This window comes from Rhinopithecus bieti, unplaced genomic scaffold, assembly GCF_001698545.2.
Source record: "Rhinopithecus bieti isolate Rb0 unplaced genomic scaffold, ASM169854v2 scaffold_36008, whole genome shotgun sequence".
NCBI lineage: Eukaryota > Metazoa > Chordata > Mammalia > Primates > Cercopithecidae > Rhinopithecus > Rhinopithecus bieti.
In genome coordinates this window covers 290,407-300,779 of record NW_016816204.1, presented here as the reverse complement: position 1 = coordinate 300,779, position 10,373 = coordinate 290,407, and the positions used below count along the sequence as shown (strand labels likewise).

At 36.9% G+C, this 10,373-nt stretch overlaps 1 protein-coding gene across 2 annotated transcripts in view; it reads left to right on the top strand.

Annotated features, from left to right (window-relative positions):
• ADK (adenosine kinase) overlaps positions 1-10,373 on the top strand; it is a 285,891-nt gene that overhangs the window by 52,566 nt on the left and 222,952 nt on the right. The gene's annotated exons all lie outside the window — the stretch shown is intronic.

Here is a 10,373-nt window from a genome sequence, read left to right as displayed (position 1 = left end):
AAAAAAAAAAAAAAAAAAAAAAAAAAAGTTTATATAATTTACTTAATTATTTAATTCCCCAAATTTTAAACTACTGTCAGTGAACTACATCCATAATAGTATCATAATCTAGAGACATTCTACCCTGAATGTGCCCAATCTTGTTTCCTCTCAGAAGCTATAATGGGAGAAGAAAGATGATTAGAGAAGACAAGAGAATATGCAGGATATAATTCAGAGGCGGTGAAGCTCTGTTGTTTCCCCTTTATTAGTAACTTCCAGTGTTTCAACTTAGCTGAGAAATCAGTTTGTTTATTTACCTATTTGAGGCCATTTGGTACAAAAGTCCCCTCTTGCATCCTTGTTTTCACTTTCTGAGGTCTCAGTTACCCATAGGACAGTATAATAAGACATTTTGAGAGAGAGACACATACCACATCCACATAACTTTTATTACAGTGTATTTTAATAATTGTTCTAGTTTTAGTTAGTTGTTAATCTGTTATTATGCCTAATTTATAAATGGAACTTTATCATAGTATGATGTGTAGGTATGTATGCGTAGGAAAAACATAGCACATGTGTGTGTGTATGTATGTATATACATATGGTTCAGTAGTATCCACGGTTTCAGATACCCATGGGGCATCTTACAATGCATCTACCTCAGATAATGGGGGGACTACTATCTGGAAAATTTAAGTAGTAAAAAAGATTAATGATGAGAAAGCAAGATCCCCCCTTCTCACACACCCCGATTTCTGTACCCAAGAATAATTACTTTTTAAAAAATTGAGGTAAAATTTATGTCACATAAAACTGATCCTTTTAACCATTATAAAGTATACAATTCAGTGACTGCCAGTATATTCACAAGGTTGTACAACCATCACCACTATCTAATTCAGAACATTTTCATCACCCTAAAATGAAATACCATACCCATTAAGTAGTCATTCACTATTCCCTCCGCTAGCCCAGTCTCCTGGGAACTACCAGTATACTTTGTTTTTCTATGAATTTGTCTATTCTGAGCATTTTATATAAATGAAACCATATAATAATATATGATCTTTTGTGTTTATATATATGACCTTTTGTGTTTGGGCTTATTTTGCTTATGTAATGCTTTCAGAGTTCATCCATGTTGTAGCATGTATCAGTCCTTCATTCCTTTTAATAGTGGAATATTCCGTTGTGTGGATATACCACATTTTGTTTATCCATTTATTGATTGATAGACACTTATGTTGTTTTCATTTTTTGTCTATTAGGAACAATGCTTCTTATGAACATTTATGTATAAGCTTTTGTGTTGGAATGTGTTTTCATTTCTCTTGGGTATACACACAGTAGTGGAACTGCTGGGTCACATGATAATTCTGTGTTTAACTTCTAGAGAAACCACCAAACTGTTTTCCAAAGCAGCTGCACTGTTTTGCATTCCTACCAGCAGTGTGTAAGGGTTCCGGTTTCTCTACTGCCAAAGCTTATTTTTTATTTTAAAAATTATAGCCATATGAGTGGGTGTGAAATGATGTCTCATTGTGATTTTGATTTGCGTTTTTCTAATGAAAACTTTTGATGTTAGCATCTTTTCATATGCTTATTGGACATTTGTATATCTTTGGGAAAATGTTGAAGCTCTCTGCCCGTTTTTTAATTGGGTTGTCATCTTTTGTTAAGTTGTAAAAGTTCTTTTATATTCTGGATATTAGACCCTTATCAGCTAGCATATGATTTGCAAACATTTTCTCCCATTCTGGGGATTAACTTTAATTTTTTGATAGTGTCCTTTGATGCACAAAAGTTTTAAATTTTGATGATGTCCAATTTATTTTTATTTTGTTTCTTATGCTTTGCTTTTGCTGTCATATGTAAGAATCTGTTGTTAAATCCAGGATCACAAAGATTTATGCCTGTGTTTTCTTTTAAGAGTTTTGTAGTTTAAGATCTTAGATTGAAGCATTTGATCAATTTTGAGTTAATTTTTGTATAAGGTATGAAATAAGGGTTCAACTTTATTCTTTTGCATGCGGAAATCCAATTGTCTCAATATCATTTATTGGAGAGACTATTCTTTTCCCCATTGAGTGATTTTGATACTGTTGACAAAATCAGGTGACCATAGATATATGGGCAAATTTCTGAACTCCATTCTATTCTATTGATACATATGTCTGTCCTTATGCCAGTATGACATTGGTGTTTTTGTCTATGTGTGTTTTGTTTTTTTTTGGAGACAGGGTCTTGCTCTGTCATGCAGGCTGGGGTGCAGTGGTGCAATCATAACTCACTGAAACCTTGAACTACTGGGTTCAAGTGATCCTTCTATTTCAGCCTCCCAAGTAACTGAGACTATATGCATGTACCACCATCCCTAGCTATTTTTAAAATTTTTTTATATAAACGGGGTCTGCTTATGTTGCCCAGGCTGGTCTCAGACTCAAGTCTGGCTTGATCCTAGGCCCAAGTTGTCTTCCCACCTTGGCCTCCCAAAGTGCTGGGATTATAGGCATTAGCCACTGTGCCTGGCCTGTACAACCCTGTGTTGATTACTGTAGCTTTGTAGTAGATTTTGAAGTCAGGAAGTGTAGTCCTCCAACTTTGTTTTTCAAGATTATTATTATTATTATTATTTTTTAATTCAAGATCCCTCATAATTCCTTATGAATTTTGGGGATAGCTTTTCATTTCTGTAAAAAAGACAGTTGGAATTTTGCTTGGAATTACATTGAATATATAGATAAATACACTATTAAGTCTTCCAAGTTATGAAGACAGAATGTCTTTCCATTTATTTAGGTCTTTTTTTTTTTTTTTTTGAGACAGAATCTTGCTCTTTCACCCAGGCTGGAGTGTAGTGGCACGATCTCAGCTCACTACAACCTCCATTTCCTGGGTTGAAATGATTCTCCTGCCTCAGCCTCCTGAGTAGCTGGGATTACAGGCATGCGCCATCATGCCTGGCTAATTTTTGTATTTTTGGTAGAGACGGGGTTTCACCATGTTGGTCAGGCTTGTCTTGAACTCCTGACCTTCTGATCCACCCGCCTTGGCCTCCCAAAGTGCTGGGATTATAGGCGTAAGCCACTGCGCCCAGCCTTAGGTCTTTTTAAAATAATTTTAGCAGTGTTTAGTAGGTTTTCAGTGAGTAAGTCTTACACTTCTTTGGTTAAATTTAATTTTATTATTTTTGATGCTATTGTAAATTGGGATTGTTTTCTTTCCTTTTCTTATTGTTCATTGATAGTATATAGAAATATAAGTAATTATGGGGGACAATAATTTTTTTGAAACTCTTTTATATCCTGGGAATTACCCCTATGTTTGAATAAACTCAAATGTCAAAGGGTAAGGCAAGAATTTATAAATGTGTAAATTTGACTTATGGTAATATAATAGGAAATGTGTTGGGGGCCTAGGATAAACTGGGAGATGTGTTTTATCCTAAGACATTAAGATACAAACTTTAAAACACACTTTCCCCGTCAGAAAATACTACTGTATACAGTTATGTTAATGATTTTAGTTCTTTTGGTTCCTTGTACTTTTAAATAATATACTGTGTTTACATTTCTTAAAATTTCTTGTTCTGTCAAATTTCAGGCTGGGCGTGGTGGCTTACACGTAATTCCAGCACTTTTGGAGGCTGAGGCAGGTGGATCACTTGAGGTCAGAAGTTCAAGCCTTGCCAACAGGGCGAAACTCTGTGTCTACTAAAAATAGCAAAAGTTAGCCAGGTGTATTGGCATGTGCCCATAGTCCCAGCTACTCGGGTGGCTGAGGCAGGAGAATTACTTGAACCCGGGAGGCAGAGGTTGCAGTGAGCTGAAATTGCACCATTGCATTCCAGCCTGGGTGACAGAGTAAGACTCTGTCTCAAAAAAAAAAAAAAAAATACATGTATATTTATATGTATATATACACACACACACCAAGCCAAAACAAAACAAATAAACCCAAATTTCAATGGAATCCACTGACTTCTCATTATGGAGAATGAGATTACTGGTGCCGCTATTCTTTCCTCTGCCACTTCTTCCATCTTTCTATCTCCTTACTTCTATTAACTGTGTTTTTAAGGTTGACGTTTTCATTCTGTCATCTGTCTATAATTGTTTTCCCAACTTTGAATACAAATTCATAGTGAAAGTTGAAAATGACTTACCCACATTAACATTATCACCTCGGAGCAGGTGCTGGGATTGAGGAGAGGCCAGGCACGGGAGCAGGCACTTCTGAGCCTGCAGGGGAAAGGGGGACTTCCCGGGCCCCAGAGAGCGAGGGGATACCTGGGTCCACAGCCATGGCTGGGTGGCTGCAGCTGCACTCAGGAGGGTGGGGCCCCAGCCCTGCCAACTTGGAAGTGGGTGTGGCTCCCACCTGTTCCCAACTTCCTTGGGCTCTGTGGAACATGCAGCACTGGCTGCACCTCCCCTACTGCAGCCAGTGTCTTTGCAGCAACTGCTCTAGACAGCCTGCTGCTGCCATCAATGACACTACTGGGAGCTCGAGTAACCTCTTTGTTTTACATGTTTTACTAGCAGCTGATCCTAAGTGGCTAGCTGAAGTTTTATTTTATATTTGGAAGGTTTTAATCTTTACCCTTGATTTTCAAATAAGTACCTGAAGATAGAAAACAAATATTTGGACCCTAACAATAAAAGAGTCTTCTCTATTGTTGCTCCTGGCCGTTTCTTCCAAATATATTTAAAAATTTACCTTATAATATAAACCAATTGTGTTTAGCCTACATTTTGAGCCACCATTAGATAAGTACTATGTGTGTGTGTGTATATATATATATTTTTTTTTCAATTTTTTATTTTTGAGATGGAGTCTTGCTCTATCGTCCAAGCTGCAGTGCAGTGGCGCAATCTCAGCTCACTACAACCTCTGCCTCCTGGGTTCAAGTGATCCTTGTGCCTCAACTTCCTGAGTAGCTGGGACTATAGGTGTGTGCCACCATGCCCGGCTGAGTTTTGCATTTTTAGTAGAGACAGGGTTTTACCATGTTGGGCAGGCTGCTCTCGAACTCCTGACTCTGGTGATCTGCCCACCTCGGCCTCTCAAAGTGCTGGGATTACAGGCATGAGCCACCGCACCCAACCTAGATAAGTGGTACATTGCTATGGTGTGAATGATGGTATCCTCTCCAAAATTCATGTTGAAACTTATCCCCAGTGCCGCAGTATAAGAAGTGTGACTCTTGGGGGTTGACCAAGTTATGAAGGCTCTGCTCTTATGAATGGGATTAGCACACTTGTGAAAGGACTCAAGGTCGAAGGGAGAGCTCTCCTGCCTTTACATTCCTTCTGCCATGTGAGGACACAGTGTTCCTCCCCTCTGGAGGATGCAGCAACAAGGTGCCATCTTGAAAGCAGAGAAAAGCCTCACCAGACACCAGTCTTGCCAGTGCCTTAACCTTGGGTTTCCCAGCCTCCATGAATGTGAGAAATAAATTTCTATTGTTTACAAATTACCCCAAACAAAATAAGAAAAATATAACAACAACAACAAAACATAAGAAAATAAATAAATAAATAAATAAATAGCCTGGTCTGGTATTTTTGTTATAGCAGTGCAAGGGGACTAAGATATATACCAAATGAATGAGATATATACTGATTAGTATCTTACACTATGAAAGTGAGTTCTAATGGTCAAAATTCATTTGATAAAATATTTTTCTGATTCTGATTTTCTTTTTTTTTTAGAGACAAGGTTTCTGTTTCCCAGACTGGAGTGCAGTGGCACAATCATAGCCTACTCACTGCAGCCTCAAACTCCTGTCCCTCCCACCAAAAAAAGAATTGAAAATTATTGGGAGCACCTGTGGCAGAAAGTGCATTATTGAAAAGAATATTTTCTAGTAAACTGTAGGGACACAGTGGACATGAGGGGATAGGAAATGTGGAACGTATGAATACGTCTAGATGAGCCCTGGTCTGTAATTATGGAGGTATGTATTAATAGGGATGAAAAAGGCAGGGAAGGAATGTGTAAGGTAGGTTTGCCTTGGTTTTTCCTGGCACTAGATAAATATCATGAAAGTAAGAGGAATGAGAGAAGTAATGAAATGGTAATTGAGAAAAGAAAACCATCAATAAAAATGAAAATACTCAGTTTTGGCTGGGTGCAGTGGCTCACACCTGTAATCCCAGCACTTTGGGAGGCCGAGGTGAACGGATCACCTGAAGTCAGGAGTTAGAGACCAGCCTGGCTACATGGTGAAATCCTGTCTCTATTAAAAATAAAAAATTAGCTGGGCATGGTGGTGCACGTCAGCAGTCCCAGCCTACTCAGGAGGCTGGGAGGCAGGGGAGACTCGCCTCTGAACCCGGAGCAGAGGTTGCAATGGAATGAACCGGATTGCACCACTGCCTCTCAGGCCTGGGTGGAGAGAAGTGAGAACTCCATCTCAACAAAAAAAAAAAAAAAAAAAAAAAAAAAAGGAAAATACTCAGTTTTATGACGGGAAGGCTAGTAGACTTGAGGAAAAGTGTTTTTCTCACAGGATCTAAACCTTAATAAAATAAAACATAAAAACCTTATTTTTCATTAATTTTTATTAATCTAAGTTTTATTATTCTAAGTCTAAGTTTTATTAATCTAAGTATGCATGAAAGATGTTACTTAATGTTCACACCTAAAATGCCCGAAGTAGCTGGCTGTGGTAGTGCTTGCCTGTAATGCCAGCTACTTGGGAGGCTCGAACTGTAGTGCACCATGATTGTGCCTGTGAATAGCCACTGTACTCTATCCTGGGCAATGTAGTGTGAGACCTTGTCTCTAAAAATTTAAAAAAAGGAAAATGCTCAAAGCAATTGGCCATAAATTTTAGTGCTGATTATTCAGTGCCAATAATTTACAACTGAATTATTTCTATAAATAAAAATTACTTCTACAAATGGGTGTATTACAGCTTTGAAAGTGAAAAAATTATTTGGAGTGTCAAGTGAGACTGCATGTGTTAGGTTTAAAGTTAGACATTTAATTGTTTTGCTTTAAAATGAATTGTAAACTGCTCTGACACTTTTATAGTTAATTTTTTTTTTTTTCAGACAAAGTTTCACTGTCACTCAGGCTGGAGTGCAGTGGCGTGATTTCAGCTCACCGTAACCTCTGCTTCCTGGGTTTAAACTATTCTCATGGATCAGTCTCCTGAGTAGCTAGATTACAGGCACGTGCCACCGTGCCTGGCTAATTTTTGTATTTTTAATACAGATGGGGTTTCACCATGTTAGCCAGGCTGGTCTTGAACTCCTGACCTCAAGTGATCCACCCACCTTGGCCTCCCAAAGTGCTGGGATTACAGGTGTGAGCTACCGTGCCCTTCCTTTTAGTTAATTATTTATAAAGCTATTGCCATATTTTTTTCTACAACTTTCAACATTATGTTTTGTATATTTAGGCCTTTAATTGATCTAAATATTCTGTCTGGGATTTTGTTCAGTATTGTATTTATAGATTAATTTGGAAAAAAGAGATCTTTACCAACAAATTTTCTTATCCCTACAAATATTTCTTTATTTTAGGTATTCTTCTATATCTTTTAATAACACGTAAAATTTAAATAATGTAATATGGGTTACAAAATGGTTAGGCTGGTTTTTTAAAAACTTATACATCTTGTGGCGGTGATCATTTGCTAAATCTTGTTAGATTCAAAATTATAAAAGTAAATGCTTTTAGAAAATATTCAGACCATATAGAAGTCAATAAAGTAGAAATGAAATCTGGGGTCAGTATCTTTGCAGTAGTGTGTGCTGTACACTAGAATGTTCCATGATTATGGAAATGTGTATCTGTGCTATCCAACATGGTAACCACTAGTCACATTTGGCTTTGATCACTTGAAGTGTGGCTAGTGCAACTGATGAATTTCAACATTTTATTTCATGTTAATTAAATTTTAATAGATATTAATTAGCATTTATATTAACCAGTACAGCTTAGGTTTATTGTACAATTTTACATTTCTTTTGATATGTTTATATTTTTTAAAAGATATCTTCAAAAAAAGTTGTATCTATTGTGTATATGATATATTTTTCTATAACATATTCTAGATTATTGGTGGTGTTCGGAAATGCTGAAGTTTGAATATTTTCTCTTATTTGACTACCTTGTGACCTACATTAACAGATAGTCTTTGGTTATTCTGCTTCTCTCTTTCAAAATTCTAAATTCTTAGAATTTGAAATAAACTGCTATTTGAATCTTTATGTCATGTCACATATTGAGTGATTGGTCCTGAGTTGCTCTGGGGCTTCCTCAAAAAACAGCCTAAATTATGGACACTAAATGAACACAGACTACTTTCCTTCATTTTGCCTAGATATAAGATGCTGTTCTTTGTGTTCTTTGCTGTTCAAACCTAACTTTGAATATTGAAGGAAATGGTACTTCTAAGGATACGTAAACATGGATTCTTTTTTAACAGTTCATTTCATAGCTCAACACACACTTTTTGGAGCACATGTCTTATGGTTACTGTTTTGCCAAATACTGAGAATACAATGTTAAATAACTGTTTTGCCTTTAAACAGCTTGTAATCTAATTGAGGAGACAGATGTGGAAAGAAAATCACTTCTTCACGGTGGCATTAAGAATAGAGGTTAAGAGTGTGCTCTGGAGCTGTGTGACCGTGGTTATCTATGGAAGCTCAGTTTCTTTGTGAGTAAAATAAGGATATTAGGGTTCTTGTGAGGATTGAATGAGATTATTTGTATGTTTGGCTTATGTTAGCTAATATTATTGGCTACTGAGGAGCTTGAAATCTCTCATGCCTCTGTTATTGGCAATGGAGAGCACTTGTTGATTTAAGCAGGCAGATGACATGGTTGGGATTCACATTTTAGAATTATATGAATTGCTTTGTCTGTTGTGGATCAATAGATTTGAGGAGGCTATAGTGATAAACCTATTGAGAGATGATGACTTGATCACTTTAGTTATGATACAGTGGTTGGGAGAGAGAGTACAATGATACTTTTGTGTTATCAAGGTAAGACTTGATTGATTTAATGAAGAGGGTAAAGGAGTCGGAGATAACATTTGAATTTTTAGTTTTGGTGACTGAATGATGGTGGTATTTACAACTGAGTTAGGGAGTATAGGAGGAGGATGTGGAAGAGAGGGTTGAAAGATTGAATTGAGTTTTGTTCAAGCTTGAGATGACTGTGATACCCAGGTAGGCATATTCAGGAGACAGTTGGTTTTATGTTTCTTGGTGGATAGAAGAGTCATGGCTGGACTCCTTTTGTTTTTGGAGACAGGGTCTTGCTGTGTTGCCCAGTCTGGAGTGCAGTGAGTGGTGCTGTTTAAATGTAGTTTAATTATTGTAGCCTTCCGGGCTTAAGCGATTCTCTTACCTCAGCCTCCTAAGTAGCTGGGACAGCAGGCATGTGCCCTACCATGCCCAGCTAATTTAAAAAATTTTATTTTTTAGAGATGGGTCTCACTATGTTGCCCAGGCTGGTCCTGGACTCCTCTCACCTCATTCTCTCAAAGTACTGGGATTACATGTGTGAGCTACAGTGCCTCGCCTGGACTCTTTAATTGTATTTAATTTTACATAGTTTGATGCAGTATTATTCAATAAATGGTAGCTATCACCAGCACTATTTTTATTATTATGTAGGTGGTATTTAAAGCAACCAGTAGATAAAATTTCCAAAAAAAAGAGTAAAAAGTAAAAGGAGAAGTGGGCTGGAAGCTAGAACATTTAATAGATGGATACATAAAGAATAAGTATAGAATGAGACTAAGAAAAAGCAGAACTAAGACAAGGTCTGATGAAGTATGATGAGTTTATATAAGAATAGTCAATAATACCTGCTGCAACAGAGATATCTAGTAAAGTAACGCCTAAAAGGGTCCCCTGTATTTGAATGGGATGTCAGTGGTGCCCTCTGCCAGGCAAATCACAGTGCAAATATGGAGAGAGAAGCCAGAAATAAAATGTATTAGCAAATAAATGGGAGGTTGATATAACATGGGCCCGTTTTGTTGATGTGACCCAAGAGCTAAGCAGTGATAGTAGTATCTTCCAAGTACAAAATTAAAAAATGTCCTTTAATAAAAAGATGTGGTTAGTCATTTTGAATAATTATTAATAAATTTTTTAAAATAAAAAGCATAGGAAAAATTAAGAATACAAAGAGTATAGTTCTATTTTATGTATTTAGGTTTAAATCTAGTTTAATTCTTTCAGCTTTCTCTAATTGAGTTTTTTTTTTTTAATTATACTTTAAGTTCTAGGGTACATGTGCATAACATGCAGGTTTGTTACATATGTATACTTGTGCCATGTTGGTGTGCTGCACCCATCAACTCGTCAGCACCCATCAATTCATCATTTATATCAGGTATAACTCCCAATGCA